This window comes from Argentina silus (assembly GCF_951799395.1).
Source record: "Argentina silus genome assembly, chromosome: Y".
In the NCBI taxonomy this organism is placed as follows: domain Eukaryota; kingdom Metazoa; phylum Chordata; class Actinopteri; order Argentiniformes; family Argentinidae; genus Argentina; species Argentina silus.
The window spans coordinates 45,234,543-45,241,895 of NC_139654.1; the positions used below are offsets into that span (position 1 = coordinate 45,234,543).

Sequence of the window (7,353 nt, forward strand, 5' to 3'; positions counted from 1 at the left end):
AATCTGGGAAATTAAATGGGGAGTACATACTCATGCAGTACGCAAGTACAGAATTGTAGTATGGGGGTTCAAACCCGGGTCTCCCATGTGGAAGACACAAACGCTACTATTAAGCCAAGAGGACATCCTCAAGGTCTGAGGGCGACACTTCAGTTTACATGTCTCAGGCAGGGCTACCTCATCACGCGGTGTGATTCCAAAATCACCTCTGCTACATATAGAAACTGTTAGGAATTATTTTTATGAAAACAGTTGCATTATAATGCTCAATAGCAGACAAGTAAATAAAGCTATTCAGTTCTTTTTTAGTTGATTAAAATAATTGTATTTGATATGTCATGTGCAAATCAATTGAATTAATATGTTTTTAATCATCTGATTCAGGAAATATTTATCTTTGATAATCATTAACTTTTGATTAAGAAGTTGTTGATAATTGTATTTGATATTCCATATCCAAATCAATTGAATTAATATGTTTTTAATAATCGGATACAGGGAACATTTGTTTGATAATCATTAACTCTTGATTGAGAAGTGTTGGAAAACATTATTATAAGAAACAGTTTATTATTGCTATAAAAATATATTACTGCAGTGTGTTAAATTTACTAATGTGATGGAGATGAATCAAGCATTAGTTCCATGGTACTTGGATTAATACATGAAGAGGTAAGGGTCAGGTCATCAAGATAGATGCTCCAACACACACATAACATAAGAATGATGTAATGGAAAAATACTAGGGTAGGAAAGGACAAATCAGAGTAGGTGTATGTTTTATTCAACAGGTCAACTCGTCCCTCAAAGGGAACGGACCGGCGATATCTCCACCTGGAACGGATCGAGTGTCAGGGGCTGGGACCAGCCTAAAACACCAACGAGAGGAGAGCCAAGTCTAAACCGCGGCTCCTCCCCAACCAAATAGCCAATCATAATCATTCTGTATACTGTAAAATGTTTTGTTTGACATATTGAATGTATCCATTTTTGGAAGGTTGGTTACAGATTAACAGCTTGCTGACTGTGATTTTCTTCGCCAAAAGTGGTCCTTGTACAAGTCTAGAATTTTGACATATAAATAAATAGCTAAAATTAAGAAGTAGTTTGTCTTCTCTTCAAATAAAGAACACGTTTTCCCACAAATTTGGTGACGTCCCGACGTGATTTGAAGAGAAGAAATTGGACCGAATTGAACCGACGGCGAAGTCCGGGAGACGGAAGCCAGACGGAGTTGTTTTCTTGTAACCCCTCAACACTCACAGAGGCGCCAAAAACAAAAAGGTAAGCAGAAACCTGTTGTTATAAACCGAATTCTGCATAGTTAACTTTGAATACTGTAGACTGTGAGTGTGGAGGAGGTAAGAGTAAACCAACTACCAAATTTAGAAATCTATGTATACGTAATGAAACCGGTAATGAAAATGTAACAATCAAAGCAATATATGTCAAAAATTCTCTTTTATTTGGGTAAATTGTTTTCTTTTATTTGGGTTAAAATCCCTCAGGTGAAAGGCCTGTAAATTGTTTTCTTTTATTTGGGTTAAAATCCCTCAGGTGAAAGGCCTGTAAATAGTTTTCTTTCATTTGGGTTAAAATCCCTCAGGTGGAAGGCCTGTAAATTGTTTTCTTTAATTTGGGTTAAAATCCCTCAGGTGGAAGGCCTGTAAATTGTTTTCTTTTAATTGGGTTAAAATCCCTCAGGTGGAAGGCCTGTAAATTGTTTTCTTTTATTTGGGTTAAAATCCCTCAGGTGGAAGGCCTGTAAATTGTTTTCTTTTATTTGGGTTAAAATCCCTCGGGTGAAAGGCCTGTAAATTGTTTTCTTTTATTTGGGTTAAAATCCCTCGGGTGAGAGGCCCGTAAATTGTTTTCTTTTATTTGGGTTAAAATCCCTCGGGTGAGAGGCCCGTAAATTCTTTTGTTTGGGTTAAAATCCCTCAGGTTAAAGTCCTGTAAATTTAGTTGTGTGTTAGAATCTTGTTATGAGTGGAGAGCGTATAGCCAGGTTGTGTGAATAGGTAAAGCATTGAAGCTGAGGGAGGTGAGAGAGTTTGGAGAGTAATTGTGTTTGAAAGTAAAAGAAAGTGACATATTGGTGTAAACTGTTATAGAAATTGTGCGAGAGTTGTTGTTGTTGTCTCTAGTAGTTGTTGACTCTACTGTTGTTGTGGTTCAGTAAGTGGGAGGCTGGCCCCACCCTGAAAAGTTTTCTTTGTCCCGTTACTTCCTTAAAATAGAGCAACTAGTGGTTGAATCCATTTAATGTTCAAGCTTAGAAGCTACTGTTTTGGCTCCATCTCGTTTTCATATTTAGCATCTATTGGCTAAGCTACTGTTTTGGCTCCATCTTGTTTTCATATTTAGCATCTATTGGCTAAGCTACTGTTTTGGCTCCATCTCGTTTTCATATTTAGCATCTATTGGCTAAGCTACTGTTTTGGCTCCATCTTGTTTTCATATTTAGCATCTATTGGCTAAGCTACTGTTTTGGCTCCATCTTGTTTTCATATTTAGCATCTATTGGCTAAGCTACTGATTGGCTCCATCTAGTGTTCAAATGTAGTAACTATTGTTTGGCTCCATCTACTGTTCAAATTTAGTAACTATTGTTTGGCTCCATCTAGTGTTCAAATTTAGTAACTATTGTTTGGCTCCATCTAGTGTTCAAATTTAGTAACTATTGTTTGGCTCCATCTAGTGTTCAAATTTAGTAACTACTGTTTGGCTCCATCTAGTGTTCAAATTTAGTAACTATTGATTGACTTCATCTCGTTTTCAAATTTAGCAACTATTGGCTAGCTTCATTGACTAGCTCCATTTAATGTTTATGTTTAGCAATTATTGATTAGCTCCAACTAGTGTTCAAGTTCAGTAATTAAGGATTTAGCTCCAATTAATGTTCATGTTCAGCAGTTACTGATTAGCCCCCTCTAGTGTTTAAGTTTGATAATTACTGAATAGCTCCATTTAGTGTTAGAATTCAGCAATTAACCGTCGTACCACACGTCCCACACGTGCACACACACCCTTTGCTTTTCATATACACACCTTAACCACTGGTGACAAACATAAACAGAGATGGCTTCACCTGAACCTAAACGACTGCTAAACATAGGAGAGTTTAAAGCTCAAGTCCTAGATAAACTGACCAAATTCATACTCAGCAAAGACAAAAAAGAAGCAGCCAAGAGATTTGAGAAGTTGTGGACAAGATGGGAAAACCAAGGTCACCTCCCCAAGGAAACCGATCCCATGCCATCATATGCAGCCGTAAATGTGATTCTAAGGGGGGCCATGGGGAAACACAAAGAAGCTGAAGAAGAATGGGAAAGAGACGGAAGGAAGACATGGGGCCCCCGAAAAACAAACGTGGAAAGGTTACATGACAACTTGTTGGTTGCTAGAACTCTCTATTCAGTCTTTACACAAGTCAACCCTTGGAAACCAGCTCCAAAGGAGAAGGAGGAGAGAAAACAACCCGAGGAGAGGAAAGCCAGGGAGGAAGACACTACCACGGTCTCCTCATCTACCACAGCCCCACCCAAGCGACCAGGGATCTACCCTGCCCTGCCTATTGAGCCTCCTCCCTACCAGACCGAGGAGACATGTGCTTCTCCAGCTCAGGCATATCCATCAGCCAAGAACCCTTTCACCACAGAGACAAAGACAGAACTTCCTACAGCACCAGTCATACAGGCACCAATGGCAACAGTGATGGATGGAACCTTGGAGCTCCACATCCCAGAGATGGACGGACTACACAGACTCAGTGACACAACACACCAGATCCTACATCTCGTCACCCAAAACATGGAACAACAAGGAAGGAACATCGAACAGCTCTCCAGGTCTGTCTTGGAAGCGACCGGCAGGGGCAGATCAACCACAGAGAGGCCAAGAACATCTACCCCCAACAATGCCAGTATCTCAAGGGCCTCTACCCCTGCTTCCAGAAACCCAGATGCTTCAAGAATTTCTACACCCAGCTCAAGCATGACAACAGCCGACCTACGAAAGTCCACTACAAGACCACCCCCACTTCTTGATTGCAATTACCCCCCTCCTAGACCAGAGATATCGATGTCCTCCAGTAGCAGAGACTCACAAGATGAGTCAGACGAGGAGGATGAAGGACTTGAAGGAAGATCATATCCAAGCTTTAAGTTGGAAGAAGGACAAGATCCAGATGGATGGATTCAGCAACAAGACACCCCCATACAAGCAGATATTGTTGGTACTATCACCGGTACGCTGATGCCCACAAGACACAGACAGCCATACAACTTCCGCTCCCAGGGTGGACCCGAGACACAGCCACTGCTTGGTAATTACCCACTGAGAATTACACAGGGAGGACAGATGACCTACGTCCCTTTTGGACATAGAGACATGGACGCACTAATAGCCAAGTTGCCACCTATGACATCTGGGGCTGATCCTTGGATCTCCATGGTAGAGAGTCTTACTGCTGGTGAGGCCCTCTGTGTGGGAGACATCAGAGCCCTCCTAGCAAGAACTGAGGGCATGAGAACATCTGAACGAATTATGAAACAAGCATTGATTCGGTCTCGTGTGCCTCACGAGACACCATTCAACCAAGTAAGGAACGATCTCTGGGAGGCCTTACGTATGCTGTATCCCACAAACAGGGACCCCACCGCCTTACAAGACATACAACTGGAAGACGGGGAGAACATATGTGAATACCTAAAGAGAGCAGCGACTTGCTGGGAAGACCAGATTGGTTCAAGACATGACGGCAACAACACCTCCAAGGTTCTCTGGAGAGTTCAGTGTATCAAGGGACTACCCCAATCCATACAAGACCAACTTTCAGACGTTGTGGGGTTAGGAAACATGTCTGACCAAGACTGGAGAGGGAACATTGTCCATTGGCATAAGCGCTACCTGACCAAGAAGGAAAAAGAAGAGGAGGAATTCAAAGCAATGACTAAAAGACTCCTGAAACACCAGTTAGCTGAGAAAGACAATGAAGCTAATAAAAATAAGCCCAAGATCAAACAGATGATAGCAGCTCAGGTAGATTTCAAGACAGAAATCCAGAAAGCTGTGGAATCGGTTCTAGCCAGCCAGCAGCTTGCCACCCCACCCTTGCCTACCGCTCCTCTACCTGATCACCAAACGCTCTCAGCAACAACTCCCCCAGTCAACCCTGACCTGCCTCCCACTACAAACTACCGAGGTTATCGCGGACGTGGAAGCAATAGGGCCAGACCATGCCATGGCTGCGGAGAAGTGGGCCATTGGCTACGTTATTGTCCCTATCAAGAGCCCACTCCGGATTACCAATCAACAGGAGAATACCAGAATAGAAGAGGAGCATGGAGAGGAAGGGGAAGAGGCTACACTCAGTATGAAAACCAGATTCCCCAGAATGCATGGGACCAAGACCAAGCCTTCTCTGGAGGAAGGGGAAGAGGCTACACACAGTACCATAACCAGATGCCCCAGAATGCATGGGACCAAGACCAAGCCTTCTCTGGAGGAAGGGGAAGAGGCTACACTCCGTACCAAAACCAGATGCCCCAGAATGCATGGGAATATGACCAATCCCACTCTGGAGGACCCTTCTGAAGAGGCCCTATGTCCACAGCAGGTTCAGTAACATCACCCATAGAAGAGCCAATGGTAACCTGCTGTATAAATGGTGAGACTTATCGACTAATGGCAGACACAGGAGCAGCAATATCCAGCATAAACACTCCACTACCACTGTCTGAAAAACGACTCACCATTGTTGGATATACGGGAAAGCCTCAAACCCAACATTACACAAAACCCTTGGCTATCAAAATTGGGACACAGACACTAGTACATGAGTTTCTCTACGCCCCACAGTGCCCCATCAATCTACTGGGCAGAGACCTTCTCACCAAACTGGGCATCACCATCTATTGCAATACAGCAGGCCTCCGTCTCTGTTCTGCCCCCAGCACACCTATTATCTCGCCATGCAGGATCCTGTATATGGCCCCTGCCAACACCCCTGATGAGACTCTCACCAAGGTATTCTGGACAAGACTCATTTCAGAAAAAGAAGCAACTCCTTCTATTCAGTTTGCTTACATGGAATGGAAACCCTGGATCCAGACGCAGTTTCCTATCAGGGAACCGACAGACCCACTACACTGCACCTACAATTACATTATCAACCCTGATGAAGTGTATGAAGAGGAATGGGAAGAGGAACAAGAGGGCAAGAGAGAACAGATCACAGCCAAAGACATCTACATCGGGAAAGAGGGTGTGGCTGCCCACTGCCTACTCACACCTTCACAGGACTCATGGTATGCTTTACAAAAAGATGCGGAGCCACACATCACCCTCGCTGTTGGAATTGGCCATGAAGCTCGGTCATTGGGACCCATGATAAAGACTGCCCTGACCCTTAACTGGGAACCTACAGACTCACCCATTCTACTTCATGCTCCCAACGCAAACATGTGGAAAATAAAGAAGCATACCACAGAAGACGGTGTCTTAGAAATGCAAGAACTCCCCAGATTCCATGGCAGAGAAAAAACTGATCATCCAGACGCAGCCGCTATGTTAGCCCACATTCCCCTTGAACTGTGGACAACGGGCCCCTATGATGTTGGTCTGGTACATGATGAGCCGCTCGTTATCCAAATCCAGCCTGATCAAGCGCCTGTGTGGAGACCCCAGTACAGACTGAAACCAGACCAGGAAGCTGGGATTGAAGAGACAGTGACTGGCCTTCTAGAAGCAGGAGTCCTGATACCCTGCTACTCCCAGTGGAACACACCTATCTTACCAGTGCCCAAAGCACAGGGCAAGGGTTGGAGAATGGTACAGGACTTCAGAGCTGTCAATGATGCTACTGTTGCTGCAGAGAAGCCTGTTCCAGACCCTTACCTGGCTCTACAAAACCTAAGCCCCACACACCAATACTTTACTGTCATTGACTTGGCGAATGCTTTCTTCTGCCTACCACTCCATCAAAACTCTCAGCCCATTTTTGCTTTCACCTACAAGGGACAACAGTACACATACACCCGCATCCCGCAAGGCTACAGAGACAGCCCTGGTCTATTCAATGCATCTCTGAAAAACACACTGACACAACTCACGTTACCACCAGGTGTTGTACTCATACAGTACGTTGATGACCTCCTTTTGGCTGCACCTGAAGTCTCTTCTTGCCTCCAGGCCACCTATGACCTCCTCATGGTCCTCTCTGAGACAGGCTATAAGATCAAACAAGAGAAAGTCCAAATCTGCAGAAGACATGTTACCTTCCTGGGCAGGCTCATCTCACCTGAAGGGTGTACTCTCACCTCAACACAGCGCAGTTCCATTCTCAGCCAT

The 7,353-nt window shown here is 44.1% G+C and overlaps 1 pseudogene across 1 annotated transcript in view; it reads right to left on the reverse strand.

The window, feature by feature from the left end:
• LOC310824150 (cytochrome P450 3A27-like) overlaps nt 1–3,262 on the reverse strand; it is a 143,580-nt pseudogene extending 140,318 nt beyond the window's left edge. The window contains exon 1 of the transcript in view: nt 3,249–3,262. The product of the transcript in view is annotated as a cytochrome P450 3A27-like (transcript). The remainder of the gene's footprint in view (nt 1–3,248) is intronic.
• Between the last annotated feature and the right edge of the window lie 4,091 nt (nt 3,263–7,353).